This window comes from Pan paniscus, chromosome 1 (genome assembly GCF_029289425.2).
Source record: "Pan paniscus chromosome 1, NHGRI_mPanPan1-v2.0_pri, whole genome shotgun sequence".
NCBI lineage: Eukaryota > Metazoa > Chordata > Mammalia > Primates > Hominidae > Pan > Pan paniscus.
Genome location: NC_073249.2, coordinates 101,151,492 through 101,167,634, shown reverse-complemented (window position 1 = coordinate 101,167,634; position 16,143 = coordinate 101,151,492). Strand labels below are relative to the sequence as shown.

The following is a 16,143-nucleotide window of genomic DNA, read 5'->3' as shown; positions in this document are numbered from 1 at the left end:
GATCGAATTGGCTACTGAAGCTTGTGCATGCATCACGTAGTTCTCGTGCCATGGTTTTCAGCTCCATCAGGTCATTTAAGGTCTTCTCTACACTGTTCATTCTGGTTAGCCATTCATCTAATCTTTTTTCAAGGTTTTTAGCTTCCTTGAGATGAGTTCGCACATCCTCCTTTAGCTCAGAGAAGTTTGTTGTTACCGACTTTCTGAAGCCTACTTCTGTCAGCTCATCAAAGTCATTCTCCATCCTGCTTTGTTCCATTGCTGGCGAGGAGCTGCGATCCTTTGGAGGAGAAGGGATGTCAGGTTTTTGGAATTTTCAGCTTTTGTGCTCTGGTTTCTCCCCACCTTTGTGGTTTTATCTACCCTTGGTCTTTGATGATGGTGACCTACAGATGGGGTTTTGGGGTGGATGTCTTTTTTGTTGATGTTGATGCTATTCCTTTCTGTGTGTTAGTTTTCCTTCTAACAGTCAGGTCCCTCAACTTCAGGTCTGTTGGAGTTTGCTGGAAGTCCACTCCAGACCCTCAAACAGGGATTTCTTGGTGTTGCCTATTCTCTCCCATGTGTTTAAATCCAGGGAGAGATGTATATATGCTTTCTTCCTATTTGTTGGTAGTTTGTTGGCTAGTATTTTTGCAAGAAAAGAAATCGAAAAAGTAAATATATTATATCAAAATATTGGGAAAATGGGGCCCTTAATACACAAGATCTGTGTCTGCACTGCGTCAAGAACTCTCTTCACTTGAATGCTGCATGTAAAATTCAACCCAATTTATGCAAAGTAGTTGAAGCCCTGTGTCAATTCTCTGTGCTGCAAGTCATGATGGTAGTTTACAGGGAGAGTCTGGGTGCCCTGAGTTGGCTCATCTGTGGCAAATGTACGGAGCACATGCTGCCCATTTTTGCTCTGTCCCCAGAGCAGTCACCCTCCACCCTGTATTTAGAAGGATAGTTTTATTTCTCTTGAAGGAAAAATGCCTTTGGTTTCTGTGACCACTCCATTCTGTCTCCCATCAGATCATCTGGGAGGTTTTGTTGTCTAATGTCTGTTGGTTAAATCTTCTATCATCCCTGTCCTGCCTGGCTCATCAGGAATCTGCAGGAGTCTGAAGAGGAGGAAGTCCCCCAGGAGTCCTGGGATGAAGGTTATTCGACTCTCTCTATTCCTCCCGAAATGTTGGCCTCGTACCAGTCTTACAGCAGCACATTTCACTCATTAGAGGAACAGCAAGTCTGCATGGCTGTTGACATAGGCAGTGAGTACTCCATTGTGAAGGTGATAAAGCTCCAGTTCATGGCCCAGGTAGACCCCATAATCTTTGGGCCTTGTGCCCCTTGTTGGGCTGAGATTTGCCATCACCATGGGCTGAACCTATATATCAATGTAGATTTCAATCACTCTGGAGTCGAGTCTGAAGCACAGGCATGGGGTGAGTCAGTGAGCTTTGCTCTCTTCCTAGTCTCAGGCCATGCCCGTGCCAACCTGGACTGACTGTCACGACATTGAACTCAAGGCAGGTGTGGCAAACTCACACCAAACTATGCAGCACATGCCCAGGAGTTGTCCGTTAGATCAGCTCATCTGAATTAAATGTCTCTTGCCAGCTACAAAATTCCTTATGAGTTTTGTTCCCAAAGCATGTCTGTGTGGTTCTTTACCTGCCCAAGGCCAGTGTCACCCTTGTCTACCTCTCAGTGAAAGATGTGACCTAGGTTTCACTGAATTTATCCCCATTTTCTGTGTCTTCTAAGTTCGCTTGTTTTAGCTCATCTGTCCGTCATGTTCCTGGTATGTTTTCTAGATAAATGGCTGACTTTTCACCCACAAAAGCCATAATAGCTGATGCTTCTGTGTAGAACCAAGTTTCATTTTGACTCAAGAGCTGGTACATTGCACCCCTTCATCAAATCTCTGTGTCCACAATCTCATAAACTATCAAATTCTGGGTATTTGATGAGAGAAAGCTTAATATTGAAGTATCTCTCCTATGAGGTGTTAGAACTATTTGCCTACAATTTATTGGGGAAAAAATTGCTCATTTGTGTACACAAACCTAGGACAGAGGACATAGGGAAGATAACATTCCAAAACAGGGGAATTTTGCCCAAGGCTCATGAAAGAACCCAAGCCAGTTTTCTCAAGACTTGACCTCAGGCCTACTGGAATATTTCTCTCAAAGTCTCCTGTTCTCACACTGACAAGACTGATGTCCCTGTGTTAGGATTGGACAGAGGAATGTTTCTGTGTGCAAGGAAGAACTGCTTAATGTAAGAGGGCCCATCTGAATTTATTTGCAGGACATCGGTGGGATCAAGTGAAAAAGGAGGACCAAGAGGCAACAGGTCCCAGGTGAGTCTGAGAAATTGTGGACAGTTAATTTGATGTTGACACCTGGAGATGCCAAGTCCAGGGAAAACAGTACATGCTGAAAATAATGATTTTGTCTTGTCAGACAAGTCTGAATTATGCCTACTACATTGCTTTTTGGTTCTCATTAGAGTAAATGTTTAGGTTTCCATTTCTTCCTACCCTTATCATTTACTAACCTAGTGAAGGTTGACCATACCTCAGAAGCTGTATTCTCATGGTGACTGCAGGGAAACTTGAGCACATTTTATGCAAAATTATTGAGGGCATGCTTTTCATGATCACTGTTCACTGTGTGTCCTGAGAGCACAGATACAGAGTGTCCTTTCACTCGCTCATCAGTGTGTCACCTGGCCAATTCACTGAGCTCACTCTGTGTGTGTGTGTGTGTGTCTTTCTCTTTCATCCTTTTCTACCTGGCCCTAGTCTATCCCAACATAAAGGCAATAATTTGTTACCTCATTAATGGATCTGTCCTTTTTCTTTACAAACTCTTCCTTACGTTAGCCATGAAATCCAGCTGGGGCTGTGTGGTTTCTGATTCCCCCTGGCTTATTCTTTACTTTTTCCCACTTTTCCAGGCTCAGCAGGGAGCTGCTGGATGAGAAAGGGCCTGAAGTCTTGCAGGACTCACTGGATAGATGTTATTCAACTCCTTCAGGTTGTCTTGAACTGACTGACTCATGCCAGCCCTACAGAAGTGCCTTTTACGTATTGGAGCAACAGCGTGTTGGCTTGGCTGTTGACATGGATGGTGAGTACCTTTCTATGAAGGTGATAAGGATCCACTGAGTCTTCTGGTTAGGGTCATATTCCTACTGCAAGTGGCCCTTACTGAGCTGAGAGATGTCATTGCCACAGGGAGGACCTATAGGCACATGTAGGTTGAATGAAACTCTAGTTCCACTTGGAAGCCCAGACAAGGGATGGGTCAGTGAGCAAGACTCTCTTCCTAGTCTCAGGCCATGCCTGTGGCGCCCTAATCCTACTCTCAAGATGTTGGATCTGGGCAGATGTGACAAATTCACACAACTCTGATTTTGTCTCAATTTTGTAGATCTTGTAGATTTCATCCTTCACTCTAATTTCAGCGTCTAAAATCCTCGCTACCGTGAACAATCTGAGTATTTGATGAGACAGGGCTGAATAGTGCAGTTTTTCTCCTAGCAACCATTTGGGGGCATTTGCTTTAAATCGATTGGAAAAATATGGCATAACCATTTGCACAAACTTGGGACAAATGATATTGGGATAACGATCTACCAGAATAGGGAATTTTACCCACAGTTTCTGGGACAAAAACCAAGGAATCTCTATCGTGATCAGCCTTCAGGCCTCCTGAAGAATATCTCTCACAGTGTCCTATTCTCATGCTGAGGAGCCTGAAGTCCCTGTGTGAGGATTAGACAGTGGATTGTTATGTGTGTAGGAGAACCAGCTTAATATGTCTGTCCATGTCTGAACTTATTGCAGAAATTGAAAAGTACCAAGAAGTGGAAGAAGACCAAGACCCATCATGCCCCAGGTAACTTTGAGCAATTATGGATGCTTCATTCTGTGTTGACACCTGGAGATGCCACGTCCAGGGAAAACAGGAGTGTGTTCAAGTTCATGTTTTCAACGAAGGTTGAATTACTCCTACTGACATTGCTGTTGGTTTTCATTGCAGTAGATGTTTAGGTTTCCATTTCTTCCTCCCCTTATCATTTACTAACTTACTGTAGGTTGACCATACCTCAAAGGCTGTATGGCAACTGCATGGAATCTTGAGCAAGTTTATGGAAAATTATTGAGCCCACTCTTTTCATGATCACTGTTCGCTGTGTGTCCCGAGGGCACTAACTCAGAGTGTCCTTTGACCCCTTCATCAGTGTGTCACCCGGCCAATTCGCTGAGCTCACTTTCTCCTCTCTCTCTCTCTCCCTCTCCCTGTCTTTCTCTTTCATTCTTTTCTACCTGGCCCTGGTCTATCCCAACATAAAGGCAATAATCCATTACCTCATTAATGGATCTGTCCTTTTTCTTTTTAAACAGTTCCTTATGTTAGCCATGGAATCTAGCTGGGGCTGTGTGGTTTCTGATTCCCCCTGGCTTATTTTTTACTTTTTCCTACTTTTCCAGGCTCAGCAGGGAGCTGCTGGATGACAAAGGGCCTGAAGTCTTGCAGGACTCACTGGATAGATGTTATTCGACTCCTTCAGGTTATCTTGAACTGCCTGACTTAGGCCAGCCCTACAGCAGTGCTGTTTACTCATTGGAGGAACAGTACCTTGGCTTGGCTCTTGACGTGGACAGTGAGTACCTTACTATGAAGGTGATAAGCCTCCACCTGGTCTTCCAGATAGGGGTGATATTCCTGTTCCAAGTGGCCCTTACTGACCCGAGAGATGTCATTGCCGCAGGCAGGACCTATGGGCGCATACAGGTTGTAATGAAACTGTAGTCTCAGTTGGAAGCCTAGACATGAAATGGGTCAGTGAGCAAGGCTCTATTCCTAGTCTCCAGCCATGCCTGTGGCAACCTGAGCCCGCTCTCAGCACATTGGACCCAGGCAGATGTAAAAAATTCACAGAACTATGATTTGGACTCAAGGGTTTGTAGATTTCCTCCTTCATTCTAATTTCAGTGTCTAAAATTCTTGCATCCATGAACGAGCTGGGCATTTGATGAGACAGGGCTGAATACTGCAGTTTTCCTCCTAGAAATCATCTGGGGCATTTTCTTTGAACTGATGGGAACAGTAAGGCATAACTGTTTGTACAAACTTGGGATAAATGATTTTGGGATAACGATCTACCAGAATGGGGATATTTCACCCTTGGTTCTGAGATGCAAACCAAAGAATATCATGACCAGCTTTCAGGCCTCCTGAAGTATATCTCTCACATTGTCCTGTTCTCATGCTGAGGAGCCTGAGATCCCTGTGTGGGGATTAGACAGTGGACTGTTATGGGTGTAGGTGAATTGGCTTATTTTGTCTGTCCCTGTCTGAATGTATTGCAGGAATTAAAAAGGACCAAGAAGAGGAAGAAGACCAAGGCCCACCATGCCCCAGGTAACTGAGCAATTGTGAACAGCTACTTCTGTGTTGACATCTGGAGACTCCTGGTTCAGGGAAGACAGAGCGGGCTGACATTATCGATTACATCTTTTCAACCAAGCCTGAATCATTCCTACTAACATTGCTGTTGGTTTTCATTGCAGTAGATATTTAGGTTTCCATTTCTTCCTCCCCTTATCATTTACTAAGCTACTGTAGGTGGACCAGACTTCAAAAACTGTATTCTCATGGTGACTGCATGGAAACTTGAGCACATTTTATGGAAAATTATTGAGCACAGTCTTTTCATGATCACTGTATGCTGTGTGTCCTGAGGGCACTAACTCAGAGTGTCCTGTTACTCCCTCATCAGTGTGTCACCTGGACAATTCACTGAGCTCGTTCTTTCTCTCTCTGTGTGGTGTGTGTGTGCGTGTGTGTATCTCTGTGTGTGTGTGTGTGTGTCTATCTGTCTTTCTCTTTCATTCTTTTCCATTTGGCCCTGTTCTGTCCCAACATGAAGGCAATAATGTGTTACCTCATTAATGGATCTATCCTTTTACTTTTTTAACCACTTCCTTATGCTACCCATGAAACCTAGTTGGGGCTCTGTTGTGTCTGATTTCCCCTGGCTTATTCTTTACTTTTTCCTCCTTTTCCAGGCTCAGCAGGGAGCTGCTGGAGGTAGTAGAGCCTGAAGTCTTGCAGGACTCACTGGATAGATGTTATTCAACTCCTTCCAGTTGTCTTGAACAGCCTGACTCCTGCCAGCCCTATGAAAGTTCCTTTTATGCATTGGAGGAAAAACATGTTGGCTTTTCTCTTGATGTGGGAGGTGAGTACCTTTCTATGAAGGTGATAAGGATCCACTGAGTCTTCCATATAAAGATCATATTCCTGCTCCAAGTGGCCATTACTGAGCTGAGAGATGTCATTGCTGCAGTGAGGACCTATAGGCACTTGTAGGTTGGATGAAACTCTAGTTCTACCTGGAAGCCCAGACATGGGATGGGTCAGTGAGCATGGCTCTCTTCCTAGTCTCAGGCCATGCCTGTGGCACTCTGTTTCTACTCTCATGACATTGGACCTGGGCAGATGTGACAAATTCAGAGAACTATGATTTTGACTCAAGGGTTGTAGATTTCCTTTTTCACTCTAATTTCAGTGTCTAAAGTCCTCACAACCATGAACAGTCTGAGTATTTGATGAGACAGGGCTAAATATTGCAGTTTTTCTCCTAGAAATCATTTGAGGGTATTTGCTTTAAATTGATTGGAAAAATATGGCATAACTGTTTGCACAAACTTGGGACCAATGATATTTGGATAACGATCTACTAGAATAGGGACATTTTACCCACAGTTTCTGGGAGAAAAACCGAGGAATTTCTATCATGACCAGCCTTCAGGCCTCCTGAAATATATCTCTCACAGTGTCCTATTCTTATGCTGAGGAGCCTGAGGTCCCTGTGTGAGGATTAGACAGTGGATTGTTATGTGTGTAGGGGAATCAGCTTAATGTGCCTGTCCATGTCTGAATTTATTGCAGAAATTGAAAAGAAGGGGAAGGGGAAGAAAAGAAGAGGAAGAAGATCAAACAAGAAAAGAAGAAGGGGAAGAAAAGAAGGGGAAGAAGATCAAAACCCACCATGCCCCAGGTAACTTTCAGCAATTGTGGATGCTTAATTCTGTGTTAACACCTGGAGGCAACAGATTCAGGGAAACCAGAGTGTGTTTGATGTCACGTTTTCAACGAAGGCTGAATTACTCCTACTGTCATTGCTGTTGGTTTTCATTGCAGTAGATGTTTAGGTTTCCATTTCTTCCTCCCCTTATCATTTACTAACGTACCATAGGTTGACCATACTTCAAAAGCTGTACTCTCATGGCCACTGCATCGAATTTTGAGCATATTTTATGGAAAACTATTGAGCTCACTCTTTTCATGATCACAGTTTGCTGTGTGTCATGAGGGCACTAACTCAGAGTGTCCTTTTACTCCCTTACCAGTATGCCACCTGGCCAATTCAGTAGCTCACTTTCTGTCTGTCTCTGTCTCTGTCTCTCTCTCTCTGTCTTTCTCTTTCATCCTTTTCTACCTGGCCCTGTTCTATCCCAACATAAAGGCAATAAATTTTTTTTTTTTTTACCTCATTAATGGATCTATCCTTTTTCTTTTCTAACCACTTCCTTATGTTACTTCTGAAATCTAGTGGGGCTCTGTGGTGTCTGATTTTCCCTGGCTGCTTCTTTAGTTTTGTCTCCTTTTCCAGGCTCAACGGCGTGCTGATGGAAGTGGAAGAGCCTGAAGTCTTACAGGACTCACTGGATAGATGTTATTCGACTCCGTCAATGTACTTTGAACTACCTGACTCATTCCAGCACTACAGAAGTGTGTTTTACTCATTTGAGGAACAGCACATCAGCTTCTCCCTTTACGTGGACAATAGGTTTTTTACTTTGACGGTGACAAGTCTCCACCTGGTGTTCCAGATGGAAGTCATATTCCCACAATAATCAGCCCTTACTAAGCCGAGAGATGTCATTCCTGCAGGCAGGACCTATAGGCACGTGAAGATTTGAATGAAAGTATAGTTCCATTTGGAAGCCCCGACATAGGATGGGTCAGTGGGCATGGCTCTATTCCTATTCTCAAACCATGCCAGTGGCAACCTGTGCTCAGTCTGAAGACGACCCACGTTAGGTGTGACACGTTCACATAACTGTGCAGCACATGCCGGGAGTGATCAGTCGGACATTTTGATTTGAACCACGTATCTCTGGGTAGCTACAAAATTCCTCAGGGATTTCATTTTGCAGGCATGTCTCTGAGCTTCTATACCTGCTCAATGTCAGTGTCATCTTTGTGTTTAGCTCATCCAAAGGTGTTACCCTGGTTTCAATGAACCTAACCTCATTCTTTGTGTCTTCAGTGTTGGCTTGTTTTAGCTGATCCATCTGTAACACAGGAGGGATCCTTGGCTGAGGATTGTATTTCAGAACCACCAACTGCTCTTGACAATTGTTAACCCGCTAGGCTCCTTTGGTTAGAGAAGCCACAGTCCTTCAGCCTCCAATTGGTGTCAGTACTTAGGAAGACCACAGCTAGATGGACAAACAGCATTGGGAGGCCTTAGCCCTGCTCCTCTCAATTCCATCCTGTAGAGAACAGGAGTCAGGAGCCGCTGGCAGGAGACAGCATGTCACCCAGGACTCTGCTGGTGCAGAATATGAACAATGCCATGTTCTTGCAGAAAACGCTTAGCCTGAGTTTCATAGGAGGTAATCACCAGACCACTGCAGAATGTAGAACACTGAGCAGGACAACTGACCTGTCTCCTTCACATAGTCCATATCACCACAAATCACACAACAAAAAGGAGAAGAGAGATTTTGGGTTCAAAAAAAGTAAAAAGATAATGTAGCTGCATTTCTTTAGTTATTTTGAACCCCAAATATTTCCTCATCTTTTTGTTGTTGTCATGGATGGTGGTGACATGGACTTGTTTATAGAGGACAGGTCAGCTGTCTGGCTCAATGATCTACATTCTGAAGTTGTCTGAAAATGTCTTCATGATTAAATTCAGCCTAAACGTTTTGCCGGGAACAGTGCAGAGACAATGCTGTGAGTTTCCAACCTCAGCCCATCTGCGTGCAGAGAAGGTCTAGTTTGTCCATCACCATTATGATATCAGGACTTGTTACTTGGTTAAGGAGGGGTCTAGGAGATCTGTCCCTGTTAGAGACACCTTACTTATAATGAAGTACTTGGGAAAGCGGTTTTCAAGAGTATAAATATCCTGTATTCTAATGATCATCCTCTAAACATTTTATCATTTATTAATCCTCCCTGTGTCTATTATTATATTCATATCTCTACACTGCAAATTTTGGGTCTCAATTTTTACTGTGCCTTTGTTTTTACTAGTGTCTGCTGTTGCAAAAAGAAGAAAACATTCTCTGCCTGAGTTTTAATTTTTGTCCAAAGTTAATTTTAATCTATACAATTAAAACCTTTTGCCTATCACTCTGGACTTTTGGATTGTTTTTTACATTCAGTGTTATAATATTTGATTATGCTGATTGGTTTTGGTGGGTACTGATGCGAATTAATAAAAACATTTCATTTCCATGTTTATTTTCTAATCTCTTCCACATTGTAGGCTATGTTTACCATACATAGCAGAATGTATTTACATTTCTTGGTTCTAGTCATTTGTATTCTTCGTGAGTGTGAGTGTGTGTGTGTGTGTGTGTGTCTGTGTCTGTGTGTGCCTTTGGCATTTAGGAAGGGTTGTATAGCTCATGTTAAATATTGCACTAAAAATGTTTTTGATGGTTTTCCTCCCTTTGAACTAGACACACTTCTAATATTTGGTTTATAGTTTTAAATTATAACTTTCAGCATCAAATATTTCCATACAACAGTCAATTACATGATGTGTTTTCTTTTTCCTACCTCCTTTACCTGCCACTTCTCATAATAGTATTTGAACCTAAACATATACCGGTGACATTCTGTGATTATCATCTTGCCCCTACCTTGGTTTTTGGTTTAGATCCACAATGAAATATATTAACGCTCATGAGCTATTCAAAAGTGAATGTCACAGTCATCACTTGCTGAGTGGTACTCATCCTTAACAGAGTCCTCATGAGGGAATCAGGTCTCGCTGAGTTTAGCATGTTTAATAATCTTTTCTCACGGTCTCGATACATGGGTCGCATTACTAGATATAAGGTGCTTGCCCAAAATGATTTTTCTGGAGTTTTTAGGAGATATTGTCTTCCTTAGGGGACATACATGGTGTATGTTCTCATTGTGGGATTCTATTTTGTTCTACCAGGACCTCTAATTTCTGCCAGTTACTTCATTCATTTGTTCTCTTCACCATGAGTCTCCAGAGGATACTTCCATGGTCCGTGCCTCCCCATCTCCCAGCAATTCTGCATTTCCAAGATTGGCACCTCTGGTCCTCTGCACGGTGAAGCCCCTTCCTTTCAATTCCCCAGTAGCCAGTGCTCTAATCCACCAGGTCTCAGGCATGATCTATGTTTCTCCACACTCGCTTTCTGAGGATAGTTTTACCTGGGTTCTATCATGAACAGGCCCTCCCTGCTGTCCTGGCCTCTATTTACATAGTGTTTCCTGCTCCCTCTGCCGTCGTGTGGCTCCGAGACCTGGCTAAAGAAAATCACCTGAGGGCCACAGTGTTCCCTAGCCCTGGTGTTTAGGGGCAGGATTATGGGTGAGATTTTTGAGTCTCTAAGTTGACCCCTACGGCTCTGAAGTGTATGTTGAGAAATTCAGCTGTTATCATCCTAGGTGGACTTGCTCCCTCCTATCCTCCTACTTCAAATGCAGAACTTCAATCGTTTACAAAAGAAGACTGAATCGTATAATAGAACACACCCTTATTCATTGGCTGGCTTCACCAATCATCTCATGGCTGAACTTGTAAAAATACAATCTTAGCCACATACCTATGAAATGTATATGTGTGTGTATATATATACATGAATTTGCTTCTGAGATTATGGAGGCTGAAATTCCCAAGATGGAAGGAAAGCTGGATACCCAGGAAAGCATTTGTTTCCCATTAGGCCTCTTAATTCTCTCCTGGCCCTTGATTGATTGCATGAGGCCCACCCCTATTAAGGAGGGCAATCTGCTTCACTTAGTCTGCCCATCCCAATGTTAATCATATCTGAAAGACTCTCTGGAACACAACCAGAATCATGTTTGACCAAATGTCCTGGCACCCTGGTGCTCGGTCACAGTGACAAGTACAAGTAACTATCACACATGCCCTTTGTCATATTGGTGATTTCCACTGTTTTTCTCCCAAACTGCAGCTTATATTTGTTCTCTTAATACTGTTGAGCAAAAACTTTTAATTTTTATGAAGTCGAATGTATCAATGTTTTCTTTAATGGTTTGTGTTTATTGATAATAAAGAACACTTTGCCTAACTCTGTGTCATGAAGATTTTGTCTTATATTTTCTGCTATACTTTTTCTAGTTTTATAGTTTATATTTAGTTGCATAATCCATTTTGAGTTAGTTTTTGAGTTAGTATTGAGGTTCAGGTGAATTTTTTTCCTTTGGGGATATGCATGTCCAGTTGTTTCTACACAATTTGTTGACAAGAGAATGCCTTCTCCATTGAATCATATTTGCACCTTTGTCAATCCATTGGGTATTTGAGACTGGTGAGAGGACTGTCCTGGTGTTTGTGTGGACAGAGAGACAGGGCATGAAGTAGGGTGGTTCTTATGGGAAAAACTAAGGAAGACACATTTTTCCATGAGGAATAGGAAATCCCCAAGCACAATTGGGGTACCCTCTACCAGCATGTTGTAGCACACTCATCTCTGCTCTACCTGTCCTGCTGCAAAAGCTTGGGTGTGCATAGACACTGAGGTTGAGTGGTGTCTTTGGGCACTTCTGAGCATTGACACCAAAGTTCCAGCATCAAATCTTAGAATATCAAGCAGCCAGATGGATCACCTGAGGTCAGGAGTTCACAACCAGCCTGACTAGCATGGTGAAACCCCATCTCTACTAAATACAAAAAAATTAGCCAGGCATGATGGTGCATGCCTGTAATCTGAGCTACTTGGGAGGCTGAGACAGGAGAATTGCTTGTGTACCTGGGAGGTGGAGGTTGCAGTGAGCTGAGATCACACCATTGCACTCCAGCCTGGGCAATGGGAGTGAAACTCCATCCCCCACCCCCCCAAAAAAATAAATAAAAATAAAAGAATATCAAGGAGCCAAAGAAGCAGGAAAACATGACACATAATGAAGAATCTAATAATCTAATTGAAATTGACAGACATGTTGGAAATAGAAGAAAAGGACATTAGAGCAGCTAGTATAATTGTATTTTAATTAAATGGGGAGGTTGAAGATTTTTTAAATATCAAATTCTGTAGATAAGAACTCTGATTTACAGTCTGAAATGGAAGAAGGCAGTTGATTAAACATTGCAGAAGAGAAGATTATTGAACTAGAATGAATAGAATTTGAAACTAACATAAATGAAACACACAGTAACAAATGACTTGAAAACATAAAAAGACCATCGGCATCAAAACTTTAAACCCCCCAGTACAGGGCTAAATGGAATCCCTGAAGGGCAGGTAGTGGAGAAGAGAGACAAATATATTTAAAACATACTGGATGAAAGATTTAGAAGCTCCATGGAAACCATAAACTTCAAATATTACAGAAATATGATTATTCTAAGAACAAGAAACATGAAGAAAACTTCATCAAGGAACGCCTTAATCAAATCCATCAAAACCAGTGATAAAAAGGAAATCCTAAAAGGAATAAAAAGGGAAAGAACATGTTACATACAGAGCACTAAATATAAGGATGGCATAAGATTTCTCACACAAACAAGAAGTTTGCAATAAAGTACTTAAAAAAAGAAAAACTGTCACCTACAATTCTACACCTGGCCAAATTATCTTTTAAAAATAAACATGAGAAAAAGTATTTTTGAACAGAAAACAAAATGATCTCAATTTGCAGATGGTGTGATCCTATGCATAGAAAATCCCAAATAATACCTACAGATGCAAACACACATACATGCACACAGAGGCCAGACACACACACACACACACTCACATGCACACACTACTAGAGTTAATAAGCAAATTCAGCAAACTTTCAGCAAACAATCAGTTGTGTTAGCAATGAACAATCTGAGAAGAAAATTGACACAATGATTTCATTTATAATAGCACTTGTAAGAATAATATGCCTGGGAATAAATTTGTTCAAGAAGGCCGGGCGCGGTGGCTCACGCTTGTAATCCCAGCACTTTGGGAGGCCGAGGCGGGCGGATCACGAGGTCAGGAGATCGAGACCATCCTGGCTAACACGGTGAAACCCCGTCTCTACTAAAAATACAAAAAAAAAAAAAAAATTAGCCGGGCGTGATAGCGGGCGCCTGTAGTCCCAGCTACTTGGGAGGCTGAGGCAGGAGAATGGCATGAACCTGGGAGGCGGAGCTTGCAGTGAGCCGAGATTGCGCCACTGCACTCCCGCCTGGGCCACAGAGCGAGACTCCGTCTCAAAAAAAAAAAAAAAAAAAAAAAAAAAAAAAAAAAATTTGTTCAAGAAGTTGCAGTACTTGTACACAGACAACTACAGAACATTGCTTGAGGAGATTCAGGAAGACCTAAATCAATGGACAGACATCTTGGGTCCATGGGTTGGAAGTTGTAACATGGTTAAGATAAAAATACAACTCAAAGCAACCCACAGATTCAATACAATCCTATCAAAAAATGGCCTTTTTTACAGGAATGCCTAAGAAGAACTTCATATTCCTAAAAAATAGTGTGTCCCCCCAAAACAAAAGCAATCTTGAAATGCAAGAAGGAACATTTTCTATTCCAAAAGTCTTTAACTGCTCTAAGCAGTACTTGGTAGTCTTCAATATATAGGCTTTCACATCTCTTTTTTTCTTCTTTTGTTTCTGCACAGGATCTCACTCTTTCACCCAGGCTGGAGTACAGCGGCACAATCACAGCCCACTGCAGCATGGAATTCTCAGGCCTATGACATCCTAGGGCCTCATCCACTGATTCCTGGGACTACAGGCTCACACCACCACACCCGGATAATTTTTCTGATTTTCAGTAGAGATGAGGGCTTACTATGTTGCCTAGGCTAGTTTCAAGCTTCTGAGATCAAGCAACCCTCCTGCCACAGCCTTCCAAATTGGTGGGATTTGAAGCCAAGCCTGGCTGGCTTTCACATCTTTTCTATGTAGTTTATATTTCTTGATGCCATTGAGAGCCTGGCTGGCTTTCACATGTTTGCTATGTCGTTTATATTTCTTGATGTTATTGTAAATGTTTATTAAAGGAATCTTTTAAAAACTTTGTTTTGGCCAGGCGCGGTGGTCCACGCCTGTAATCCTAGCAGTTTGGGAGGCCGAGGTGGGTGGATCATGAGGTCAGTAAATCGAGACCATCCTGGCTAACATGGTGAAACCCCATTTCTACTAAAAATACAAAAAATAATTAGCCGGGCGTGGTGGCGGGCGTCTGTAGTCCCAGGTACTTGGGAGGCTGAGGCAGGAGAATGGTGTGAACCTGGGAGGTGGAGCCTGCAGTGAGCCAAGATAGTGCCACTGCACTCCAGTCTGGGAGACAGAGTGAGACTCTGTCTCAAAAAAAAAATTGTATTAAAATTATATATTTAAGGAATTACATATATATTTATATATATACATAATACATATCCTTAAACTATATATATTTAAGGAATACAACCTGAGGACTACATATACATATACATAATGAACTAATGCCTACTAGGTGAGGGGCTGCCTTGTGAGCAAACCCAAGGTCCCTGGCTTATGATGCCTTTGTCTAGAACGATGGAGGGATCAGCAAGTGGGCACATGGCAGGTTCTGTCTTTGGTGCGGGCATCTGCCCACTCGGGTCTCTGGCAATAGTAACCAGGCTTCACAATGGGTGAGGTGAGCTAGGAATGGGAAAGTGGATGACTTCAGATCCAGAGACTGCAGTTGTCACCTGGGGACCTGGTGTAGGCGTGGAGGAGTCTCCCACTGACTTGGCCCTGGGTCAATGCCCAAACTTGCACAAGGACGGGATTCTCGGCCTCAATGCTTTAGGAGCCCCCAGTCTTCTAAAGAGGGTTTGTGGTGGGGAAGAATGTTCAACAAAACAGAAGAGTTATGGGTACTCTAGCTTGGCAACGGAGAATACTTCCTTGTGCTACTAAATGGCAATATTTGACAATTATGGATGACACAATTGAGCAACAGCTTTCACTGTTTAACAAGCAGTGTCTCTGGAACACTGGGTTAGTGCTGTCGGATGTTGACTGAAAAGTCAGTGGTTTGAGCCCATCCAGTCATATTAATGTTTCTAGCTGACATGACCTTCCATCTGAAGAGTCTCTTCCTTGGACCAAATATCTCTTAAAGCTTCTCTTCTTCTTGTCTCTTGTCTATTTTCTAAGGTGCCTCTTTGTTGCTTGGGGCAAAAAAAAGTCCATTTTAAATCCACACCCAACAAACATCTACCCTTACGTATCCTGGTTTTTAGGGTTTTGAGTTTGTTGTTTGTTTTCTCAGCTTCTCATATTTGGAATACTGGAAATTCCTAAAGTGGAGAATGACAGAACGTGAATCACACCTATGGTGAAGCCACAGGCTCTGGATGAAAAACCTAATCTGCCAGGGTTTGAAGTTAAACACATTAATCTTCTGTGCCTCCATTTCTATCTGTCCAATGGGCTAAATCAGAACACTTAGGTTGTCCAGTGTTTAAATGAGCAGTGCAGGAAAAGCGTGGAGCCAATGCCTGTCACGTAGTAATTGGTCAACACGCATGAGCTCCTATCAGCACCATGGTCTCCAGCATTTCCATCAGGTTTTGATCTTTGAAATGTCCTTCTTGATATGAAAGGATCATTCCTCAAATATTCTCTAACCGATGGCCATGAAATTGCTCCAATGTGTATTATTACAAATACAACTGCAGGGACCAGACTGACACATGTATCTGTCGTGCATCTCTTGTCTATTTCTCCATAGACACCTGGAGATGGAATTGTCAGACCAAAGTATTTATACATGTTTGATTTTGCTAATTTCTGTCTAAATTACTGTGAAAAGAAAATATAACATTTCATACTTTTAACATTTTTTGAGAATTCTTTTTTTCTCCATCTTCTGGC

At 42.4% G+C, this 16,143-nt stretch overlaps 1 pseudogene; it reads left to right on the top strand.

Moving 5' to 3' along the window:
- The window catches only part of LOC117978246 (neuroblastoma breakpoint family member 15-like), a 512,107-nt pseudogene extending 502,673 nt beyond the window's left edge, over positions 1 to 9,434 (top strand).
- Positions 9,435 to 16,143: the final 6,709 nt, after the last annotated feature.